The 26,517-nt window shown below is 37.6% G+C and overlaps 1 protein-coding gene across 11 annotated transcripts in view; it reads right to left on the bottom strand.

Annotated features, from left to right (window-relative positions):
* Window positions 1-26,517, bottom strand: part of FOXP2 (forkhead box P2) — a 412,383-nt gene that overhangs the window by 283,272 nt on the left and 102,594 nt on the right. For all 11 annotated transcript variants that reach the window (NM_001397273.1, NM_001397272.1, NM_001397271.1 and 8 more), the window contains exon 3: window positions 5,542-5,624. The gene's annotated coding sequence lies outside the window, so the exon portion shown is untranslated. The remainder of the gene's footprint in view (window positions 1-5,541; window positions 5,625-26,517) is intronic.

Consider the following 26,517-nt stretch of genomic DNA (forward strand, 5'->3'; position numbering starts at 1 on the left):
TGATCCTAGATGTCTATGCTGACTTTAATGACTCTATGATAAAAATTGGTTGAAGTTCAAAAAAAATCAAATATACCTAGGCTAACACAAAGAAAAGAAGCAAACTGGTTAAACAAAGAATAGGTTTGTTAAATAAATGAATATATTTTCTGTTTAGGAAACTGAAACTGTACCTGCAAAAACTGTTCATATACTTTTTAACTTCTTTTATTCTTTTATTTCTACTGGTAACTCTTGAAGAGTTTTAAGTATTTTATTGTATTAAACTGAAGTTCAAGTGCCTTGCTTTCTTGAACCAGTGGCTCAAGCAACAACTTCTATTATACTACTACTAGTCACACACCTGTTGGTGCAACTAAAAAGACTGATATCTACTGTCAACCTGATATAGGAGTAAGAGGTAAGTATTACCTTTTTCAGCTTAACTTGCTCATTATGTATCATTTTCTTTCTAAAAATAACATGGACACACTACACTACTCATCCACAGCAACTCTTTAAAAAACTAAAAATCGAATATTTGGGCTTTGTTGAACGTCATTCTAAATAGATAGGCACAACAGCTGTAGCAGTTCCTATCTTTAATGTACTATTTCATACATATTTTTAGGAATATCAGGTTCTATTTTAGCAGCTTTAAATGTAACATTCTAAATTACGTTACTTAATTATTAAAACCTATAAAATTAATAATGTACTTTGCATTATTTCACAGAATTATTTTTATCAACTAATAAACTCAACCTTAGTTAATCTTGAGGATCTTGCAATGCGCTCTAGAATTAGTACTACACAGTATGGCTTTAAAATTAAATTTTAAGAGACTGGTGATCCATCTCTGGTTTGCTTTCTGACCAAACGTGCGGAAGGCTTATCCTTCTTCGTGGACAGTTAATGCCAAGCCATTATCTAGCTGATGACTTGGATGATTCACTGGCATCAAATGTTTCACACCTCAGTCATCAACACGATCATCACCAGTCTCTTAAAGAAGCAATAAGAAAATCTGTATAGCCATTACTCCAGATTTTTTTTTTTTTTTCTGAAGTCCAAATCTGTCTATTTGAGAGAAGTAACAATTTAAAGAACAATGGAAATTTCACTGTAAATGATTATATTATTTCCAGCAATTAGACTTCTGGTAAAAAAAAAAAAAAACCATTAACAGTTTAACATCAAGCCAGCAGGCACCTTATCCTGGTATATTGTGCATAAAAAAAGCATTCCCATCTGCTTCAATGCTTAGGCTTTTTCATGGGCTTAAACCTGTCAAATTATTCCATTTGATTTCAAGAGAATTCTCATATGGCAATCTATTTTATTTACTTTATCTTCAATAAAATGGTTGAGTGAGCATTAGCAACTATGAGACACAAGTTTCAATCAGTCCTCTAGCAAAGGCGTCAATCTACATTAGACCTACTGTGCTGTGAGTTGCAGCCAGAAAGCTGGAGTAAGACAGGGCAACAGCGAATGAGTGAGAGAGACCTAATAAAGCAGCAGAGAAGAGAGAGAAAATTCTCCCTAGACACTACCACACACTGCTTATATAATGTGTGTGCCTAGCTCAACACACCAGTAGCTCCTTAATAAAGCTGACAGCTAAAAAGGAGATTCAGACTCCAACTTTATTTTACATGACAACTACAGTAATGGTCCTCTGTTCTCAAGCAGGCCACATTTAGAAACCTGTATTCAGTTCAGTTAAAAATTAGGAGTTCTCACCTCTCTTATTCACGTCACATATAAAAAAAGAAGCATAAAATTATCAAGATGCACACCATCTCTCTCTATGCCATAAAATTACTAGAAAAAATCGCCAGATTTCAGCTAGCTTTTCCTTAAAATCTTCTATGATAGAAACCACAAAATAATCAGTGTATTTGAGCAACAGCTCATTTTCTAAAGATGGTATCATTAAGGACTAATTCCAAGAAATGTGGGGTATCACTCCTAGATGCTGTGAAAATATCTCCCAAAGCACAAACTTTGTAATAAGTGATGCAAGTTCGTATTTGATATGGGCTGTAAAAAGCAGATTATTGTAATAGTGCTCTTCCCAGCAAACCAGACCATTAAGACTGTACTTAATGTTCAGCTGAACTGAAAAGCCGGTCAGCTTAAATCCATGGTTTGATATTTATATAATCGTAGCAAAAATCTACCACCTTCTCTTCTGAGAACATGAATTCAATTCTATCATCTATGTTTTGGCAGAAGTTGACTTCACTTACATTGCATTCAGGCTCTCCCAAATCAGTAATTTACAGCTATTAATAATTCTGGTCACTCAAAATGCCCCAATGATCAGTATCTACTCCTTTACAAAATAAAGTACTGATTGTTTCAGACTTCCTGGTGGAAACTAGACTGAAGATAAAACCCACCAGCCCACATCCAGTTACTTTTTGGAAAGCAGATATTGTATTTTCCTTTCAGCATTATGCTGTATTTCCTCCTCTCCTTCCCTTATGCCCTCTGACCGGATGTGTGGAAGGCTTTAGCCTTTGTCATGGACATAGGCAATGCCAACCCACCACCAGGCTGATGGAATGACTTGGATGATTCACTGGCATCAGATGTTTCACACCTCAGTCACTGTGACTTGATCACCAGCAGCATGCTCTCCCATATCCCTTGAGAGAATTCAAGTTCAGCTGCAAGACAACCGTCTGTGACATGCATCTTCATTCTAATCTGACAATACTGCAATACAGAACTGTATTTTTGTCCTACGCAAAATAAACATCCAGAGAAAGAGTGAATATTTAGTAGGTAAACAAAATGCATACATATACAATAAACACACACAAGTCACAAGTGTAATGTCCTACAGCATGAGAAGAAGCCAGGAATTAGCACCGTGCCTCTTTTACTACAGATTGCCAGTACAGCACAAAAAGTTACAGCAATTCAATAATAATTAGTTCTATATCTACAATTCAGTCCACTAACACAGAAAATATAGAAAATATTTAGAAAATTGCCCCATCTTCTTCATTAAAGCCTAATTAACTCCAAAAGTCCAGAAGTAACTGGTTCACTAATAATCCCCAACAGTGTCAATTTAAGTCATCACTCCAAAATCAGAACATTTTTTTCCCAGTATGGACTTTTGTTTTTGTTTCAGCTTCTCCTACTCTAATTCAGTTTTCTAAATGTTCCTCATGAAGTCTCAAGTGGTTTAAAGACAGAGTAGAAAAAAACACAGATGTCTCTATGTTAGTAAGAATTTACTTGTAAACTCAATTCTCTTTTTTTGTATTTGTATCACTACTTTCATGACTAATTTCTAGTATTCAGTCAGTGCAGAGACACCATATCCTGCCATAAAAGAGTATCGACTCTGTATGACATACTGAAGAATCAGTAGTCAGAATTTACTACTATTTCCTCATGGACTACAAAAACATTCCCTTCCTGCTTTCACGTACTGCAAGAAATAGAGACCAGTGCTGAAGAAGCCAAAAAAGACTTTGGCTTTCTTTACAGAAAGCATTTTTATAGATTGTATTTAACTTCAAGTTATGGAAGAAAATAATGGAGGAAACAGAGTAACAGTTATTTTCCTCCATATGCCTTAAGTTCCAGACATATTGGAATTCAATAAAATGATACTGCCAAGCTATTATAGATGCACAAGTCAGTACTACTGCATTTCTGACATTATTTGGTACCAAAAACAGTCTATTTCCAGAAAAACATTCTTAAAAAAAATCTGTTTGACTCATCAGGTTCCAGACACAACACCCTTTATTAAAATAAGTATGTTTCTATCAAAACAAACAGTTCTCCAAAATACTACGCCTTCGTAGACATTGTCTGTATTACACCTCTCAGACATATGTGTATAAATACACAATAGGAATACAGTCATGCTTCCACCACTAGTTAGAAAGCAAAGAATCTGAACCTTTTTCACTAGTTTCTCCTCCAGGTAATGTAAGAAAAAAACACTCTATTGTAAATACGCTGCGACATACTAACACATAACCATACACAAATTTCTACATGATCAAGGTCTACAGTTTTCAGTGCTCTATACCCTCTGATTTACAATACACTAAGTTCAAACTGTATCTTTCCCTTTTTTTCTTGGTTCCACCATAGTCATGCTGTACCCTTCAGGCCTGTATCTAAGCTCATTGGAAAAAGGTGAAATTAATTCAGAAGAGAGGAATTTTCTTTCTTATTAGCCAGTGGGTAAAGACAGCCACAGAGGACCACATACCAGAATAGTCTTCTTTGGTAGTGCTTCAAATGAGGTTAAAAAGGACCATGCTTCTTCCCAGAGGGCAGAACTTCAGAAAACTTGTTATAAACAGTTTCAACACTAATTACTCTCACCATCATTAACTTCTGTTGGAACTATCTCTTTTCTTCCAAGCCATCAGTCCATGGAGATGGCTTTATTAAGGAGAATACAGTTGTATTTAAATAGTTTGTAATACCTTAGAAATTGCTGTGCATGCAGAGAAATAGTATGTCTTGGAAACAGCAGTGTATAGGTAAGCAGTTGGGTCTGCATGCTATTGTTGCAACTGTTGAGCACATTTTGAAACTTATATGTGACAATATTGCCTGAACAAGTATGAAAAATGTGAAACAGATGCCAGAGGCTTCCTAAGCTCTTATCTTATACAAATACTTTCAGAATATCCCTTTCTAGATCTCTCTGAGGTAAAAGAACTGGTATCTTATCTGATTCACTCAAAATATATGTGAAGGTCTGGAGCAAAGCAAGGTATTAAGTGCAGGCATGCCAATCCCAGAGTGGTACTATGTACACCAATTCTGAACAGGCAGGTTCAGACTGTTAACACACATCGCAGTTCAAACAAGATTTGAACTCACGGTCTTTGACATCATGGAATATTCCTAGTTCCCACTGGAACAAAGGTCATTCCCATTTTAACAGACCAGGAATATACAAACACAGGAGTCTGTTCCTAGTGTTATCTTTTCTTTTAAAATGCTGAATAATTACAGAAAATTACACAAATATAATCCAAAATAATTTTCTGAACAAATATGACATAATGAAACTATTCAGTGAACCTCCACTCCAGCCACTCAAAAATAAACAACTCAATGTTAAAAGTTCATGACTTTTAAGGAATATTCTTGTTATTTTCCATTTCTCCTAGATAAAACATCAGGTATGATTTTCTCAGCTCACGGGTAGGACATGACAATACCCCTGCAGGGTGAAGCCAAAATCTGACTTGTTGCAGTGGAGTTTTCTTCACTGCACCCTATCTCCTCCTCCAAGGCTCCATAGGCCTTGGTGAGACAACCATGTTCCCTTTTTTTTGCTTGGTCTTGTGCCTTTTTTTTTTTTTTCTTCTCTGGCGTGTACTTAAAAGCCAGAGAAAGCCTGAAAGATGTCATCAGAGTAGAAGTAGCCATACATCTCAGTACATGAGAGGAAGGAGAGAGCAACTATTTGAATATGGACTGGTGAACAAAAACAGCAATTCCACAAAACAACGCTGCAGAAGATAATTCTGAAAAGATTAGTAATGTTTGGCCTGTACTCACCTGCTTCTTCTGAGCTTCAAAAAGATCTTTCAATTCAACCTTGAACTGGAGCGATGTCCAAAATCAATTCCAGTATCACCATCCTGATAAGACAGAGAGAAATATTTACAGCTATGTAGACATCACTTAATCAAAGCAAAATAGGAAAGGCTTTATCATATCCCCTAATTACTTTCACCATGCATAATCTGGTTCATAAGTAATCTGAAAGAAAAAAGGAGTTGTAATTTTCAATTTTGACAGAAATGTTTTGGGTAAAATCCTGAGCAAGTTTAAAGAGAAAGATTCCCTTAACATGTAGTCAGCTTGAAGAATGAATTTACTGTAGTTCACAGGAAATATAATCATTCATCAACTCTCTGACATGCAGTAGAGGGAGAGATAAGGCATCACTCAAAGTCTAGTCTTATTCTTTTTACTTCTATTTTTTATGTACCTGAAGATAAACAAGATAGAGACCCCCCTGAAGTAGCGTTTTCCAGACAAAGAATTGCACGCAATATCACTACCAGTAAGTTCAGTCACATGAAGGAAGAAAAAGAAGTGGGGGAGACAGTACAGTAATAAATTCAGATCTGTATGTATTTCAGATAGGATGGAAGGACATGAACAGGTTGGGCGCTTGAGATTACAAGACTGCATTGAAGGGAGAGAGATAGGCAAGGCAGAAGAAATAAAGACCATACAGGTCTGTAGAAAGTTCCCTGACATTGCATCTATGCTACCCAATTAAGCAATGCTTGAGCACATTTCTATTTGCTGAAATCAGCTGGCACAGATCAGCCTAGATCTATGCCATTACACTCACATACCGTTCGAAATACAGGGCTAGCATGCAAACTGTCTAATGGAAACAGTCGAATGTCTGGAAAATTTCTGGAATAAAGTTAGTTTGCTAAGACCAAAAATGTAGCAGAGGCCTGGAAATATTTCCAATCACTGCTTAATTTACTAATATGGATGTAGCCTTAATGCCTGAAACTCTGCTACTTCTGAAGTAGCCTCTCATCGGTGCCTCTTGGCAATTTTCCCTCGCTGACAAGGTCAGACAGAAGCAGACTGAAAAGCAAAATGAATGCAGAATTTTATAAAGAGAAGACTGCTTTCCCACAGTTTAAAAAAAAATCTGTGTTCCAACTGGCATTATTAATACACACTTTGTTACAAAATGTTTGGACATTTAAAAGAGTTCCAGTTCTAACTTCTTCCTTTGTTTGTAGAGTATAACAAAACCTGCTGGGAAGGTCGAAGTTCCTAGAAAACTGAAAGCTATCCGGCAGCCTCTGTAGTAGAGCAAGTGAAGAAGGAAGAGCAGAGAACGACAGGCTGAAGGAATAAACACTACGTGAAACCCCTGCACAGTAGGACAGCACTGGGAAATGAGGACAAAATCATACGCTCTCTTAATGCAAAGAAAGAAAAGAAGACGTTAAAAACAGGTAGGGATTCTAAGGCAAATATGAGGAGGTGAAGATGGGCAGCGTTCCTGAAAAACTGTTGGAAAGTAAAACGTGTGTCAATGAAACTTTGGTAGACACGTGGTTATCCTAGGTCCAACATGGCAATGTCCAGACAACCGAGAGAAGAGCCCACCTTGCTCTCCTGTTCCCCATTAAAACACTGCACATGCAGGTAGGCATCCAAACCTTTGAATTTTCTTCTGCACTTGAAGTCTAGACAAAAATACAGATTGCAGTCATTTCTTCAATAATATTAGTAATATCTGTCAACAGACAACAATGTGGGCCTTGAATGTCTGTATCTTTGTTTTTTTCTCCTGTATTCCTTTACTCCAAATACTCAGTTTTCTTAGTCTGGATCCTATCAAGAGTCACATTTTGCTTTAGTGCACAAAAAAAAGACAATACATGATAGCAAAGATACATGAAAATATACATCAAAACATGACCTATTTTGGTGAGATACAGCCTTCCTACAAGAAATTATTCTAATTAATCTCTTACAAATAGGCCATAAAATGAAAACAATCGCACTTGCCAGTCTCAATTATTAGTATTTTCTCTTTGTTCTTTTTGAACTTGCTTTCTAAAATTTTTCATATGTCAATAAAGAACGCTCAAGTAGGAAGGCATACGCACAGTACATGCGATAGATGTGTGCATCAGACACATGGCAGGCCTCACCTAGTAACTTCCTTTTTACCAGTACAGATAATCACCTTCAGAAGTGTATCACTTTGACCTCCGTCTCATGTACACTGCATTCCCTTATGGTCTACCTGAGGAAGGCAGCTGCCTCTTACAACATTTATTTCTCCTGTTACAAACACTGATTTGTTTTCATTTCTGTCTGCATCCTAAAACATGGACCCAGATCCTATCAGTTATTTCAGTTCAACAACGAAGTTTCTCTACCCTCTCTCTAACAACAGAAGCACATTCCGTTCCTCTGCCCATCACAGGTAGATCTGAACATCCCTGTTTGCCTACCCAATACTGACAGTATTGACATTTTTTCTACTTTTCCGGATCTAAGAATTCCATCAGAATTCTCCCTAAAGGATTACAATTAGATTCACAAAACTTTCCAAGATCTTAAAAGTATCCTAACAATTTATCTTCTAAATAAAGTTGTAGTGGGCATAGTCAAGAACTTCATAGCAACTTGATGCAGTCCTTTCTATTCACGCAGGAACACTTTCATCACGTAAATAGCAGAATGCAGTTGAATGAAAATCACCTACATGTCACCTGTCTTCAGCTTCTCATTCAAGTCCCTAAATTTTGAGTCAAACAAGCAAGACCACAAACTTCTGTAGAGCCTGAGAAATGAAAAGTGTATGGGTAAACAACTGAATTAATTTGAGATGTAAATGGTCATTAGAAATGTAGATTTAGAGGAATTCCAATCAAATCCTTCTCAAAATGATAAAATGTGCAATAATTATGATGATCCATCTAGCACTGTAGTTTTACAGATGATAGACTCTGTCAACACCAAGGATGTAATGTAGTTAGGGTAGAATTCTGTCACGTACCATGCTGCAAACAACATTTTACATGAAAAGCATTATTCATTAGGAACACAACTAACAGGATTTACATTAATTGTCACAGCTCTGCCAGAAATCACTAAAATGTATCTTACAAAAAAAAAAAAAAAAAATCAAAGTGAAACCCAAATTCACCCCTATGCTGAGACAGTTCTTTGAAAGGTAAATAAACAAGCACAGTACCCACGTGCTGTCAACAATTTCCTTTAACTCTGTCATTGTGTTGCGGCATTCACCTTATAGCTTATCAGCTTATCACACATTTTGATCATGTTTAGATCATTACCTGTTGTATGACTGAATGGTGTGCCTACGACAACATTTTGATGTGAGATTACATGTTTACATTCATTATCCTAGCTTGTCAGTGCCCTTCAGTACTTTGAAAAGGTGTAACTAACTCCACAGAAGTACACCAAAGTTCTACTGCTTGATAGATAACAGCCATTCAGGGGTGTCTCGATTTCACTCAGGCCTACCCACGTACATTTTTTTATACAGTAAAAGTGGATCAAATTATTCATCACTACTTTAAGTGAATATTTGTATAAAAGATGTCAACTCACCAAAGCACTCAGAAGTATTTTAGAACATGATTTAGAGTCACATGAAAAAGATATAGTTAGGTATGCTTACTGTTTTGAAATAGTACAACCAGTTGGGGCCAAACACACAGCTAACTTCAGCAAAACAATAATTACTCAGTAGAGACACTGATTGTTATTTTAATAGCATATACAATAACAGGACTTCAAAGCAAGACTTACACTGCATCGTGTCAATTGGATATCCTGAATTTTGGTTCAAAATAGGTCATTAACACACATGTATCTGTTTTCAAAGTTTGAAATAAAAATCTTGAAGTTTTAATTAAAAATACATAGTCTGACTACTACATATTTAAACTACTTCAATACACAAAAAGCATTTTAATGAGTGTTATGTACTAGGGCTGCTCCAAAAGCAATGCCTCCTGTTTCATTACGTTGGCTCACAACATTAGAGGCAGATGTTGGTGGTATAGCAGTAGAGGTTGAACCTTCCCACCAACATTCCATTACATGTTGTTGCTGTGCGACAGATGGCAGCAGAGAGGCAGTCTGACAAACAGCATCAGACATGGAGTACGTATGAAGCAAAGATGTGCCATCTAATTGTGGAACACAATGGCACTCACTGACATTCATTGATGCTTGCTGAAAGCTTCCGAAAACCAAACACTGGACATGACCACAGTGAGGCAGTGAGTGTTGCCTTTGCTCAGCAGTGGTGACAGTGGGTCACCTCCACTGGTGCAGATTTCTACAAGCACAGCATGCAGTCTTGTTCATTGCTGGCAAAAATGCACAGCTAACGGTGGTGACTATGCTTGAAAATAGTATTTTGTAGCTGAGAATTTGTTCTATCAAATAGTGGTTTTGTGCTCTTGGTATTTGTTGTGGTTTCCATTGAAATAAATAGGAGGCGTGACTTTTGGAGTTGCGTTATAGATTGCAGCACTGCCAACAGAGAAAATGCAGTGTTCTTTTTATTTCCCTGTACCTAAGGATTGAGTTGGACACAGAAGCTCATAACTAAATGAGCACTACTGGATGCCATTATAATTAACAAGAACATGCAAAATAAATTAGTAGTTATGTTTTATAATCATTCCAAAATTAAATGAGCCTATGAAAAGACCTTCATACTACTCTGATCTCATTAGTCAATTTTTACATGCCACTCTACATTAATATTTAGACAAATGAAGGCTAGATTTTCTTATCAGGGTGTTCAAACAGAAGTGCTGTGGTGGAGGGAGCAAGCAATCAGGTTTTTACCTGATACAGAGAAAATAATTAATTTCTGAACATTTCTCATCTGCCAATCTCCTGCAAATGCATCTTTTCCATTTTTTTTTTTTAAAAAGCAGTGCTTTGTACTTGCAGAATTTCACATTAAATTCCACACATAAGCAAAAATTAATCTTGAATTTTCACAAAATAGAATTTTCTTATCAAAGCATCTGTACAGAATTAATAATGACAATATGCAATTGTGCAAGGAAATAGATCAAGAAAAAATAATACAATTTACAGAAAACCGTTAAAAATTCAGTATTTAGTGCTTTGAGAATTTCCCAGTGATGGGGAAAAAAATGATGATATGAACTGAAAACATCGCGTACTTCTCAAACATCCCATTCACTCTATAGCCAATGTACAGGTTATAGATAAAAGCTCATTTGAGGAGGGGGGCTTGAACATAGGCTCAGATGTTTTTTCCATTTAGATCTCACTTATCCTAAAGACTAATAGAACATTGGTTACCTTTACTTATCAAGGCACACTGGAGAAAATGGAGACAGTACAAATACGGTATAAACAAACAGGAAGCCTAGAGCAAAGGAAAAATCAGCCCTCCCCAGCCTTGTCTTCCCAAACCTCCACAGGAGCACTGTCTGAATAGCTGGGTATACACACTAAACCACCCCTCAGGCAGATCTAACTTGCTTGACTTGTACTAACATGATAGATAACCCATGTTGACACTAATCTTATAAGTATGCACAAGCCAATATCATATTCATGGAGATTTCTGAACTATTTATCCAACATGCACAGATACTACGCCTTACTTTATCTTCAGGCATGCCTGTCTTTCTTCTGAAAACATATAATTTATTATAAGACAGCTCAAAGAACAACTTCCACTTGTTGGATTTTCTTATACCTCTCATAAGAAACTGAGGTAGAGGTTCCTTCCAACTTAAGCCATTCTCTGATTCTGCGATGCAGGTTACTGTGACAGTTCATAAAAACGTGCACCTTTTGCACAAAAATAAGAGAACAACTCTTGATATCGCATGTGTCTGGAATTCGACAGTCTATTCATGTTAAACAACCAACACGCATTCCTTCAAGTATAGCCAAGGGAGATGACATTGAGAAAGGCGAAGTATATAAATACAACCCATATCCGGAGCCAATTCTTAAAGATACCTAAGAATCTGAGCACTTTCGTAACACTGAAACATGTCCCTACCAGGATGGAGGACTAAAATTGGGACCATTAGATATTTTTAGTCTAGTAAGAGTAAACCTCACATCAGACTACAACCCAAAGTAAATTTCCAGCCATAGACAATAACTCCTTCAATGTAGATCAGAATGCACATCTTTGAGGAGATGACAAAAGAAAAAAAGAGTACTGCTATTTCAAAAAGGGCTGCTGAATAAAAATGACTAAGCTTGTTACAAGGAAGGAAAAATGGACAACTAAGAGATTCACATCTTTACAGAAAGCACAGAGAGTGACTGAAGGCACCTTGTGCAAGGTCAGAAGAAATGCATGCAAGCTATCAAAAAAGACTGAGGAAATCAAGAGAAAAGAGCTGACTTGAACAAGCAGGATAAAGGAGGTTATTAGAAAAAAAAATGGTATCCTTCTAAAAAAGGAAAAAACCCTAAGTTGCATCCAAGCAAGTAAAAGAGAAAGGATGGCAGTGTCTGGCAGACATAGATGTAAAGGCAAAATAACATGACAGAGAGCTAAAGTGCTGGCATTTGTATATGGGCAGTGGTCCAGGAGTGGGAGGGCTGTGCATGGGGTCAGCAGGGCAGGACGTGGTCATCCACAGCCAGGGAGCAGAGCAGGACAGGGGCAGCAAGGGCAGACACAGCCCAGGGAAAGGTCACTTCCATAGACACAGGCCAGGGCTAGCGGTCAGGATCAGGCCTAGTGAGGGGCTGGCCATACACAGCCCCCTGGGAGCCCATGCCCACCACTGGAAGAGGAAAGATCCACTGCTGTAGAGGAGACTTGAGAAGTTAGCAGGCCAGACTCCTTCCTTGCAAAGATATGTGAGAAGTTCAGTCTTATACTGAAGTGCCATTGGAGAGGTTAGAGCAAGACGACAAATTGAGCTCTAACAAATCACTTCACTGGTGTGTCCCATCAAGAGCTCTAAAGGAACACGAATATGAAATAGCTGAACTAACAACAGCTGACAAATGTTTGCTTCAGATTGCCTTGATATCAACAGAAGGTGGTGGATATAGAATCCATATTTTATTTTATAGAATAAAAAAACTCTAGAGTAGATCCAGTGAACTACAGACCAGTACCCCTAAAGTTCACACCACAGAACTTGGTAGATGCTACAACAAAGAATATGTGCACATCAATATATATAGGAAACAGCCTGCAACTCTCTAGGCAGAATAATGTCTGTAGACTTAAGAGGAGCTATCTTCATTTAAGCTTTTGTTTCTCCTTTCAGCCAAAAGCCTAGAAAAATACATATTTTAATTACAAGTTTCACAAATTTCCTAGAATAAATTGGAAAAATCAAGATATAAAACAGGATAAATGGCAACAGAAGCAAAGAGCAAAAGGCAGAAGAAGACACAGAGTATGCTGTGGAAGCCCTGGTATGCACCCAGCAGGAGGGGAAAGGAAGGAAAGCACAGGTAAGTACTGGAGGAAAGTGCTTTCCTGGAGCATCCTGGGCTGCGTACTCATATGGTCATGCAAGCACAAGGACAAATGCAATTCCAGTACAGTAAATAAATGATATCAACTCAGTTGTTATTTGAAGCATGCAGCTGGTCTGTCACACCACAGCAGATGCACTTCAGACGCTACTCACAGCAGCTTTTCCACCTGCCCTTATCAGGAGCCTTATGCAGTGACAACAGGAAAAGCACAAGCAGCTGAAGAATCACGTAATATAAGCAGGAGATAGGATTAAAGATGGGAAAGCAGATGGATGGAGAGGAAGGAAATAATTGAAGCAATGAAAGAATAATCAGAGACAATGTTACAACGTGGGGTACAGACGATCATCAATATGCTGGTGTCGAAGGTAAAGTAAAAGAGATTAAAGGCATGGCTTTCTGATGTCATGAAACATTTATTTAAATATGACCCTGCTGCCCTGCACTGTACTGTAAAAGGACCTTTGGACAACTGCCTGCCAGCAGCCACTGGAAGGTCTTGTGCTGCAGTGGTTCTATACCGCCTGTAGGAAATTTTAAATGCCCTTGATTTAAAGCAATTGAAGCTTCCCAATGAAATACAAAAATAAACTTAATTTCATGTGATGTTACCATTAAATGTTTTAGAATAAGAAGTGCTTTCAGAAATACTACCAGGTGGAAGAGATTCCCAGGCTAGCTCAGGACTGACCTAACTTGACTAACCTTCACTAATGAAATTCCCTCTGATTTCTGCAGAACAATTTTAAAGCCCACCTGACCACACCTGAAATTGCTTTATGTGTGGATTCAAAAAACACTGTAGGAGCCTTCCTAATGATTCAAGACATCCATTAAAAGAAGAAAAAAATTGTTTAGTGCTCCTTGCAATGCAACATCCCTTCTCTCCATAATTCTGCAAGCAGGGTGTTCCAGGAAGCCCCAGGCAGCAGCCGGCCTCCAGCTATCCCTTCAGAAGGACGCTGGTCTCCCATGCCGTATCTGCCAGCCTTCATGGGAGATCTCAGATTTGCAGGACACGGAATCAAGCTCATTATATCGGTATAAAAAGTCTGTGCTAAGTTCAGCAGATTTCACATTATTTTTGAAGGGCTTCAGTAGTGAACAGTTACAGCAGCAATCAAATCTGCTCAGCAAAATTCTTACATTTGAAAGCTTATCTGAAGGTTACCCAAAAAACTCCATACTTACCCTTCCTTTTTTTGCACCTTATCCACTTATTTTTATCAAGAACCTATCAATCATTTTCCTGATGACATTATATATATATATATAATCTACTTAAACTTTAGCCCAACTAATTCACATAAAATATATTTTAATATATGTTTGATGTCTGCATTAATCACAAAGCAAACAAATGAATTTTGGTGATAAATTAAACTTTATTACATCAGGTGCTAGGCACTAACACTGTGTTCACTGACACACAGCAAAAAAAGAAAGAATATTTGCAATATATTTTTAATCTCTTTCATTGCTGAAGTCAATAAGCTCTGACCAAAAATTCTATGGTTAATTTTATTTCTTCTTTTTCAAGCATTGAAGTGTAAAATAGAGGGATTTTAGTTGGTATTAAACGTTAATTCCAATACAAGTATAAATTCAGTGTTGCTCATGCACCTCCATGCTGTTATATGTGAAGAGAATCACAAAGCAACAGGTGACTCGTGCTGTACTGACTGGCCAAACATGAAGTCAGTTGCACTACCACAGTTTCATTTGTAGCTAAAAATCATCAAAATTCCACAATTTCCTCAGGTAAAATCCTTTGAAAGGTACTTTTCTTATTAAAAAAAGATCAGCTTTGTACCCTACAGTCAATCAACAAGTGCTTTATACAATTATATTTGAAGATTTTCACTTAGTGATATTCACATACATTGGCTTATAGGGAGGAAGCAATAGCAATCTCTGGCAACTTTTATTGCTTTTATTTCAAACCACAGAGTCCAGGATAAGTAGAACTAAGAGAGAAAGACAACAGAAAACAAAACACAGAAAGCATGCAGGAGGAACACGCCATTTTACAATTCTTCAACTCTTCCATGCATTTGTCCACATGCGTTGTTTGGGAAGGCATGGAAAGAATACTTTCCAAAATTTAGTTTCTGATATGGAGTAGAACAGAGCATGTCTTGTGGAAGAGCGCAGGATGGTCCACTGTCACTTTCAGAAGGGACTGCAGCAGAATTACAGCACAGTCAGGACAACACTCAGAACTTGAGATGATCCAAGGCCTAATAGTGATCGGAAAGAACCTCTTTTTTGTTGGCAGAAGACTAGAGATTTGTAGTAGCATATGGATCAAGACCTTTGTTCTCCCAAACTGAGCTTCCAGAAAGAAAAAGAAATCTGAAGACAACTTCATAAACATGAACCTGGGAGGAGTCTTCAATGAAATCTTTGGCTACAATACTCACGTATGAGATGATGGGGAGAAGAAGGAATCCATCATCAGACAAAGGATGAATCTCCTGTAATAGATGCCCCTGGCCTTCTCACAAAAATGACACAGCTACCAGTAATAGCTACAGTAGGTAACAGTACGTGAAGCCATGGGCATACCAACTCCAAGAAGTCAGTCAAGATTTGATGGTTAGGAATTTTTTCTAACTAAAGAAAAACTTTGCTTTTGTTTTCTAAAAATAATCTTTTTAGAACTTCAGGATCAGGAGGAACGGAGAAAGATGAACTAACCTTCTGAATGGAGCACGATGAGCCAAATGGCCGCTGCCTCTACCCAGGCACAGGTCATCTTGCTTCAGCTTGGAGCACAGTCCCTGGCTGCAGAACAGGGTATCCAGAAGGCTCATTCTGCCACACTAGAAGCTTATGCTATTTCACACAGAGTATTCATTTTGTGGACTCCTGGTAGTTAAATACATCACTACAGTGACCTTCCCCTGTTGCAGGCCCAAGAGTAGCAGCAGGATAGGAAGGATCTGAGACATGTAAATGTGTGTAAGAAACCAGAACTACTGCTGTCATTCTGGGACTACCAATGTAGAACTGCAGGCTTCGCACCCAACTCTGTGTAGTGCTGGTATCTATAAAGCTGTTGGGTAGGCTCACAGTAACTTTCCCTTTCCATCTACAACAATAATGCTGAACGCAAACCTCTTCAAAGGTACAAGATGTAGTTGTTCTGCTATCTCAAGAAGGGAAGAGGTTGAATGGAGAGCAACAGCAACAAGTTTTGATGCTGGACCTAGTCCTTAGTTCCATATTTCTGATCCTGAAAACTGCGTCCTTAACAAGCCCATGTTTTTAGAGATTTTAACCATCAGAAAGCACATATATATCTGATTTTTACATATTTGCAGCTCTTCTGTAGATCAACTAACTCTCTCTAGAGCTTGCTTTACTTCATCTCTTGCTGGAGAACATCAGTATGATATGCCTTATGATACCCCGAGATATTCACCAAAGTCATTCATAACTTCTACAAATTGCCTGAGCTCCAAGAGAAAATGTCTCATTGAGAATAAAGCCCCAGATCTCGGAAGTGCTCCATGTGGCTTTTCCAGCCTTTTAATGAGGTAAATCAAACCGCCAGGAATGGTAAGAGATATGAAAAGATCTCTGCTGCACACACCTTGCATATCTTTTACTGTACCTGAGAGGATAACTTCAGTAAGGCACACTTCAAAAACATTCAGCATTCCCATTTACAACTAAAGACTCACTTTTCCTATATGCTGTACAAACAGCAGAAACACAGTTTCGCAGATACAGATGCTAAAAGAAACAAAAAGAGAATAACAGCAGAAGCAATTATTCAAAATGCTATCAACATGCAATCAGCATGCAGGCATATTATTATACCTTAGTAACAGTTAATTTCCTTATGTTTGCTCAGTCCTAGAAAAAGCAGTTCATTGAAATGCTTGTTAGCTTTTTTCCACACACATATATATATATAATTAATAAATAAAACCTTTGCATGTATATAGATGTACTGGGGATTTGAACTAGCATTTTTTTGTTTTTACTACTGTAAGAAAAAAGAAAGCTTTCACTGATTAAAGTTCATCTTTTACTCCTTCCAGTTCTCTAATTATCAGTTTAACAACTCTTCCTTATTCAAATACTTTGTTACAATGTTTATACATTTATTTTCTATATACACACTGTTTTTGCTTTGCACAATTGTTTTTACAAGTGCTTATATTAGAACATAAACATAAGGACTCCTAAAAACTTTCAAACATATCAAGAGTATTTTTGCTAAAATGCAAACACACAATAATTCTGATAGGTGTCCCAAGTCTATGATCTATTATGATTTTGAACATCCTGTTTTAAAATATTGCATTTAAGCACTATTTATGTGATACTTCAACACCATACTGTCATGAAATTACAATGTAATTCTCGCTATGGCAAGAATTGCTCACTAGTACAAGCACAAACACAAGTCAGAAGTGACAAATGATGCACTGACCCATGAACAAACAGTATTTACTGCTACACTTGTGACTTTTTCTGTTATCTTTAATGAAGATAAAATTGCAATATATATATTTTATATCTAAATGTACGACATACCACCAAGCTCTCCAGCTTTGCATATTTTCATGGTTGAAGAACAAACTCCGGAAAATATTAACCACCCACAGAGATCACCTTGACATGCTTTTGCTGCAGAAAATAGAACATTATACAAACTACTGAAGCCTGAAGCATACTCAAAACATCACATCCTATTTGTAAAATGCACAGAAAGAATAATGGGATTGGTAAGAACATTTAAAAAGTAACGCGTTATATTCATTTTTAACTCCAGAAAACAAAGGAGTTTCTCGAAAAAGCAGGCACGCTTACTTTGCAACAAGCTCAGGCTATGCTGAGCATCTCTTGGACAAAATTTGCTTAGTTCCATCTATATGTTCTCAAAGACACTGAGAGTAAATTTAAACCACACTCGTATAAAATGTGCGTTCCTGATAAAAATACCAGAGGACGAGCTACTAGACAACCAATGCTCTTATGTGAAAAACTGGCAATCACATCAGAATTTCCCAAATCCATCTTTGAAAGGGATTTAATATTCAATTAAACTTACTTTGAAGGACGAGAACATTTGTAAAAGCCTTTTTGTTAGATTACATTGTACATTCAACTATGCCTGTTCTTGAATTAAGTGAAACCAGTGTGAAGTTCTGGGATGTACTTCTGCCTCCCTCCCTGATTCACGCAGACTAAAAGAGGCCTTCCAGCCTTCAAGAAAGGGAAGAACTTAAGCAAGTTAAACGCACTTATCATTTCAAACAACTCTTTTTTTTAAAAGGAACTGCAAAAAAAAAAAAAAATATATATATATATATATATATATGGCATTACAATTATGGTAGTAAAAATAAAGTTATTGGTGCAAGAAAAGACTTCCAATTCTAGACTCTGAGGCCATCACAACCACGGGGAAATCATGCTGCATATTAGCATAAGAAAGTAGGAAGTAACATAAGTTACAATGGGGACATATAACGCCAGCTACTAACAGGAGTCTCACAGAATCACAGAAATATAGGGACTTCTAGAGATCAAGTCCAACCCTTTACATAAAGATCCTGTACTGGTCGCTACCATGTCTCATTCCATATACAAAAGGAAAAAAAAGAATGATTAAAGTATATTACTAAGCCTACTTCACTTCTTAATTTGAGCCCTTAACAGACAGGGAGACACAAAGTCAAAGATGACAACACATAAGGACTTTCAAACTTTCAACTGTGAAAAACAATGCAATTTCTCAAGACAGAAAACATCCATTGCCTATTTGATGAGCCATCAATAAGTACGTAAAAATATTCATTATGAAGTACATAAAAATAGGAAAGAGTCATTAGAGCTCATTCACTGTGTTCACTGGAAAGACACTAGGCTTTCTACCACAGAAGTGACTGAGATACTCAAGAACTTGACAGTCTTCAGCGAACTAGCCAGAAAAATCAGAAAGATTTCTGATATACCAATAAGGTTGGAAGGAAAAAAAAGAAACAGGCCAGGCAATGGAGAGACAGAAAAGGAGAGAGGAAGAAGGGGAAGGAGAGTGGGAGGGAAGAGGTACAAAAATACTATTTGAGCTCACTTAACATCTTCGCTATGCTCCAAGTCTCATACAACCTTCACTAAATACAGAGGTATGAAGACATTTCCTTCAGTCCATTACAAAATAGTAACTTCAACATATGGCACAGAAGAACTCCTGTAGGATTGGGCTACTGAGTCTATTAAACGCTTCCTACACTGCAGTTTTTCTCCTTCATAGTTTTCGGGTCAGAATGAATTCCTTCAAATTTTCAAAATAATTCACATTTTGGGAGGATTACAAGTTTCAAGCTACTACTATTAACATTGCCTCCTTCGGTCCAAGTAACTTTTTTTTTTTTTTTTGAAGGGCCTACAGTGCCTCCTCACCCTGGAGAGCTAGGGCTTGAAGGCCTGCAAACTGCTGTGGTGAGGGAAGAGGGACCTGTCATGGAAAGAGCTAACAGAATACTCACAGAGAAGTCAGATGAATTTCTGGAGGTTATGTGATGATCCTATACAGAAATTGGTAGATGGAAGAGGAGGGAGATCTTTACCAAGAGAGTGGTGAGGTGCTGGAACAGGCTGCCCAGAGAGGCTGTAGTTGCCCTGTCCCTGGAGGTGTTCAAGGCCAGGTTGGATGGAGCACCGGGCAGCCTGGTCTAGTAATAGATATAGAAGTTGGTGGCCCTGCATGTGGCAAGGGCACTGAAACCTGATGATCCTTGAGGTCCCTTCCAACCCAAGTCATTCTATGATTCTATGAACCCCATGTCAATCAGTGGCTTCAGATGCCAAACTGTCCATGTACTGCTAACAATTCGGCAGAATACCTAGCTGCACATCTAGGTTTTTTTTTTTATAAACACAGTCATGAAGAATAAACACAACAGAGCATGTGTATCTCAGCCCTGATACAGCAAAAATCTTGACTAAGAACAGTAAGAAGATTACAACAGCAAAATAAGTCTGTTGTATTCCTCTCACTACACCCAAAAACTCACTGTTTTCTCATTTCCACCACTGGTATCTCCAGTGGCAACCAGCAACTACACTAAGAGTAAAAAGAGTAGAAAAACCTGAACCAAAATACAAGTTCCTCTGATAAATAATGCCAATGAAGTAAAAAAAAAAAAAAAAAAAAAAAAAAAAAGAACTATGCCAAGTGTTGCTGCCCCAAAATGTCTGTATTCCTGAAGTACACTGTGTTGCACATAGATTAAATGGAATATCCACTGAGCTAAACAAAGTCATATTCAAACACATCTGGTTACTGCTTGGTTCACTCCCTCCACACCCAGCTCCTGGGTTTGAAGTTATATGAGATCAATATAACGTTATCAGAATGTCTTGCAGGTGTGTATTTCCTGAAGATGTGTTCAATTGCTTTTTGACATATCCTCTCCTTTCTTCTCTTATGAAATAACTCACCAACTTGATCCTCAGGAACCTTTCAAAAACAGAAGTGAATACATTCCATAATCTCACAAGTTTTCACAATAATCCCATGATTTTTTAAAATACATCGCTTCATCTGTCATTTTCAGTGAAAACAAAAACTATCTTTCAGAATGACAAATGAAGTAAAATAATGTAAAAAAAACTTCAGAAATTTCATATACGCTTTCTGTCAGTAATATCTACTACTCAAAGTTTACAGGTGAGAGAAAAATGAACCACTCAGAGCAAATCCCTTACAAATCTCAATTATACTTCTGTTTTTTTTAGAATATCTCTCACACATTTTGGCAAAGCTTCACTCACTATGTAAATCTCCAAAGTAATGTACTGAGTGAAACAGGTGTATAAACCGTTTCATGAAGTAAAATTCTATGAGCAATTAGCTGCTGAAGTGTCATCAGTCAGATACTGAGAGCTCTTTCACGTGCATTGTCACTGCACTCTTAGCAAATCCTCAATATAGTCATTATGGAGGAAGAAATTGAGACTTCACAGAAGAGGCATACAAAGCATTTAGAAAAAGCTGCACACAAAACATGGTGCAATATGAGTTCAATTCTCTCGTTATGCAACAGATGCAAAGCAGTATAAGCACTAAGATGCTACCTACACAATACAGAGAGCAGTTAAGCAAAAGAAACAAACATTATCTGAGCACTACACTAAAGGGAAAAAAGAATGGTGTGAGGGTGAGGCACCTGAGGGTACCATGGCCTGGGAAGCAGTTGGGTTTGGAGGATTATGGTGGACCCCAGACCAAGGTACTAAATGGGCAGAAAATGGTAAATAAACTGTCAGCTTTTTAAAGCTTCCCCCCTTCAGGTCCCCCCAATTCTGGTGTTCACTTTAATTTTTGCACACATTTAACATATGTGAATAAAGATAGTTGAATTAAACCTCCTTTTACTATAATTGGATAACAAAAGTTCATAGACACTAATGGTTTATCAGTATTTGAAAATACTGACAGCAACTTAAATTAAGTTATTGCTGCAGTTGTAAACTATGCTCAAAAGCCAGATGCTAGAATCATAATTTATTCAGGTAGAAGAGTGGCAGATTGCTTTGCACTGTCAGGGTTCCTTGTATGGCGAAAGCAATACACAACACATAAGGATGAGAGTTCTAACTACAGAAGCCACAAGATTTCAGCCTCAGCTAAGTGTCAGATTTACTGCCTACTTGGAAAATACTGAGAATTGAATTTAAACCTTTTTTCTTCTCCACCCAAATTAATGTTTTACTTGTAATCAAAACCTAGCAAATTTCACTGCAGCAGTTATTTTTTCAGTAAAAAAAAAAACAATGTCAGTGTTTAACACCATCTTGATATGGCTCAGCAGAGTATTTACAGACACAAGCAGCATCCTTTATGAATTGATACAACCCTCAAGTAATCTTCACACTTTCAAGAAGTTTGGATTGGATATCTGACAACAATACTACAGTGAGATTTCCACTGCCTGGCTATGCAGCACAGTGGTTTACTTCTGCACATCATTTCCTGTTGTTTTCCAAAAATAACCAGGAAAAATTCCTATAAATTCCTATGGAAAAGTCCAGTTTTATAGCTGTAAACAGACAGCATGAATTGATACAAATATTATATTGGCCAAATTCACAAAAATGCCAAGTACTTTCTTTGAAGTGATAACGCTAACATAGTTAGAATTTTTATATTTATAAAAAATTAGAATTTGCTGAAATCAGGATATGCAAAAAGCTCTTCCCCAGCTCTTTTCAAGAATATTCACAGCACCAAGAATATTCACAAATACCATCAGCATGCACTAGGATCATCAGCCTGGTTTACAATGACTTCCAACTAAAGGTGGCTCCAGTGGAGTTCCCATCTTGATCTCCAGAACATGACTTGAACAGAAGTTTCTAACCAGACAATGGAGGGAAAGACAACGACTTTTGTGAAGGGACCACAGAACCCAACAGTGGTCTGAAATGCTGTCTGAAGGATCTTCTGTCTCCCCAGGGGACTACTAGCACAGTTTATGTAAACCTGCTTCCTAGCCTAGAATTAGGCTGGAAGAAGACAATATTTTTCCTTGTAAAGAGATACTTCAGAAGCAACAACCAAAGTTGTATTTTCTTAAAAGAAGTTGAGAAGGCAATAAAATACCTCCTTCACATCTCTGTTAATATGAGACTTTTGATCTTCACATTTCTTACCTGTGGCACCTTTACCTTTTCCTTTTTTTTTATTAAAAAAAGCAGAGAATGATTTTCACATAACAGGCAATGTGTTTACTGCTTCCAGCACAGAAAGCCAGCTGCTTATTATCTCTGATAGTATGAGACTTGGCTTTATTCTCTGCTAGGCCAGCACAGCACAGGCAGTGCTACTCACAAGTGCAACCACAACACATAAGGTGGAATGAATTTTCTTGTAGTAAACACTGTATCAGTGCCACCTTTAAAAGAAAACTTGTCAACAAGAGGCACTGGCACAGCAGAAGGAAGGCTGAAAGAGCAGATTCCGAGCAGTCCCCATTCTCGCCCAGTTTGCCCCACCATTGCAGATCCCCTGCTTCCTTCCCTGATTTAGAAGTAGTAGCGCATTGAAACACTGTTGCAGGACTCAAGGATCTCCATTAGAGTACGCCCTCCACTTCAAATACCTCCATAAAAGTAGTAAATATGCAACTGAAGGTCTCCCACGAACATCTGACAACTTGAACAGATGTTCTGATACTTAGCGTCACACCAGTTAAAACATGCTTTGCATCCATACTACAAACCTTACACCTGGTACATAAACAAACATGTCTGTGTAACCATTAATGCTTCCATCAGCCTATTTTAAAAGAGTGTCTGACTAAAAATGCCTCCTGTAAAACTTCAGGTTGTGTACCTGCAGACTTCATCTTTATGTACCTGCAATACATACCTACAAGATCAGTCAATTAATCGTAACCATTAACCAAGTAGATTAAAAACACAGTAGAGTACCAATGGTACTCTATATATTAGTAGAGTACCATATGAAATATTGACAGCTCAGCACAACTCTTCAAAAACATCTGCTTTTCCCCACACATCAGTTCTTTCTTAACAGTCTGTCGGTGCAACTTCAGCATGGGCACACTGTGCTGACACACAGCTCTAAGCTGAAACACAGAAGCTGTTTGGCAGTCTTCTAGGAGCATAGAGATTCTGTGGATTGGCTTTAAGTTAACAATATACAAATGCAAATAGGTATCTCACATTCTTTGAGAGGTACTGGTTTTTTACATGGCAACCTTTCGGTAGCTGGAAGACTGCAGAGAGGGTGGGTGGGGAAGGTGGGTTTAGTTTGCTTTTACTTCTCACTGCTGTAGTCTATTATCAGTAGGCAGTGAACTACAATAACCTCCCTTACCCTGAGTCTGTTTTGCCCATGACGGTAATTGGTGAGTGATCTCCTTGTCCTTATCTCAACCCATGAGCCTTTTTCATTTGTACTTTCTTCTCTGTTTGAGGAAAGAGTGAGAGAGCAGTGTGGTGAAGCTCAGGTGTCTGTGTGAAACCACCACACATACAGCAAACAACTACAGAACAGAAACCAATGCAAGCAATACAGTAAAATCTTCCAAACCAAATGAAAGTATTGAAATTTATTTTGAAGCCTTAAAGAAAAATAGGCCATCAAAAAAAGGCTGAGCACGAAACATATTTGGAGAGGGAGGATTCAGTACTATTACCAGCAGTGCTGCTACAAACTCAGGGCTACAGGAACACAGGTTCCATAGTAAAATTACACATCAGTATTTTAAAGGATTTTGAAGACTGATCAGGATCAGAGATCTTTAGAGAATTAGTAAAAAAGAGACTGCAGGAATTACAAAATACAACAAAAAGGAGCTGAGCTTAGGCAGGACAGGAAAACAAATATATTGGAAACTGACTGATAGCAGAGATCATCTGTCATCTCAATGATAATCAGTTTCTCTTCTAATAGCAATAATTAAACCGGTGAGGAAAAGGCAGAATTAGCACAGCCTGCTAAGGAAAACAGAGGTAGAGAGACTAATGGTATAAAAGCATTTTAAAGGTTATCAGCATATGAAGAACAGACTAGAAACTAAAAGCATTTTAAAAGAATTTAAAAAAAAAAAAGGACCAAATGGATATTTGCTACTTTTTTCTTTTTTTCCAGTAACTGCGATTTTTAGGATTCTGAGGTATTACAAAGAAGTCATTTTCAAATCTGAAGAACAAAAGTGATTGTGGAACTACTCCTGAAGTATTACAGAGTTGCATCCTCCCGCTCTCTGTGCCATACCCGGTCAGGGAATGGAGAGACATCCTAGCGGTCACATGAGACTTCTACTAGGTAAAGCCTAGCTGGCTGAGGTGCTCCAAACTTCAATAACATTAAATACCCACAATCAGCCACATCATCAGCAAAAAACTTTAATTGTGGGTATGCATTCACAACTTTTTACTTCCACTTTAAATCACCTGTGCAACATTCGATCTTCCTTGTGGCTATGCAGGCAATACTGATGTAAGAGAAATGTGAGGTTTTTCTGTGCAGAACAGTTACTCTCCAGTTGATGTCCTTTTTTCAAGATTAAATCTTGTCTGCTCCTGTAACATTTCCCATGTAAATTAGATTTTACAGCTACGCTTCCATAAACTTTCAGTCCTGTCAAGTGCTATCTCAACTTCCCATATACCAATATGGCCTCCACACAGCAGTCTATGCTCTTTTTTTGGCTGCAAGTAGCCAATTCAAACAGTACCAAAACTGACAGAGTATTAGATCAGCTCTTTCTTGTTTCTCCCATATGTCATGAAACTTCCTGATTATATTTTATTGTTACTGAAAGAGTATTAGCGTTCCACACTAAATCTGGCCTGAAAGTCAGCCACTATATAGCCTCCACACTAATAAGCAACTCCATAATAAATGAAGTTGAATACAGCCTTCAAGAGGATTATTTTTCTACAAATATAGAAAAGATTATAAGAAGGTGAAAATACAACATTACATGAAAAAAAAAAAAAAGAAATGAAGAAAGGAGCAAGGGAACATAGGTACTCAAGGCAGGTAAGCTTTTCACAGGTATTTCAGCTGGATAGCAACTTCAAGCAATATAGTTTTATAAGTGTTTATTAAAAAAAAGAAAGGGAAAATACAGTAGGGACTCTGAGTGAGGCAATGCAGAATGCTGCTTGGGGTCTTTGCTTCAAGTCCAAAGGGCCTTTTTTTATTTTCTATATGAAAAGCAAAAGAAAAAAAATAAATAAAGCCTTCCAGTTTGAAGCGCACGTACACACATCCATTCACATGCACAAACACCCACCAATGATTTCAGAAAGAAATGAACTTCAGTCTACAGTTACAAATGCTGCAATCTGCACTTGAATCCATATCACAATCATTTTACTCACCTCCCTGTATCTTATTTGTACAAAAACAGCTTCAGTTTTCTCATTTTTTAAGAACGCCTGTAACACATCCTTAAGACATATCCTTGTAAATATTCAAGGATTACCTCCTTCAAGCTCAGAAGCAAAAACGCCAGGAGGCCTGCATGGATGAACAAGAAGCTCCTGGACAAACAAGCACAAAAAGGAATCCTACAGACGGCAGAAACAAGGACAGGTGGCCTGGGAGAAATAGAGAGAAACTGTCCAAGCAGACAAAGATTGGATTAGGAAAGCTAAAACCCTGACAGAAGTACATATTTCAAGCAATGTCAAGGGCAACAAGAAAAGCTTCCATAAATGGTAAAAGAAAACTAGGGAAAATGTGGGCCCTCTCCAGAAAGAAAGAGAAAGCCTGGTTACCTGGGATTTAAAGAAAGCTGAATTACTCAGCAACATCTTTGCCTCAGTCTTCAACAGTACGTACTCTTCCGTTTTCACCAACTGGTGAAACCAGAATATTTTTCTGCCTTTTGTACAAGACAGATGTTGGTAATGAGCGATACAAAGGAATATCTTCATCTTAAATGTAATCTTAAACATACCCAAATGCCTTTATTTGGG

The sequence above is a fragment of the Gallus gallus genome, chromosome 1, assembly GCF_016699485.2.
Source record: "Gallus gallus isolate bGalGal1 chromosome 1, bGalGal1.mat.broiler.GRCg7b, whole genome shotgun sequence".
Classification (NCBI taxonomy): Eukaryota; Metazoa; Chordata; class Aves; order Galliformes; family Phasianidae; genus Gallus; species Gallus gallus.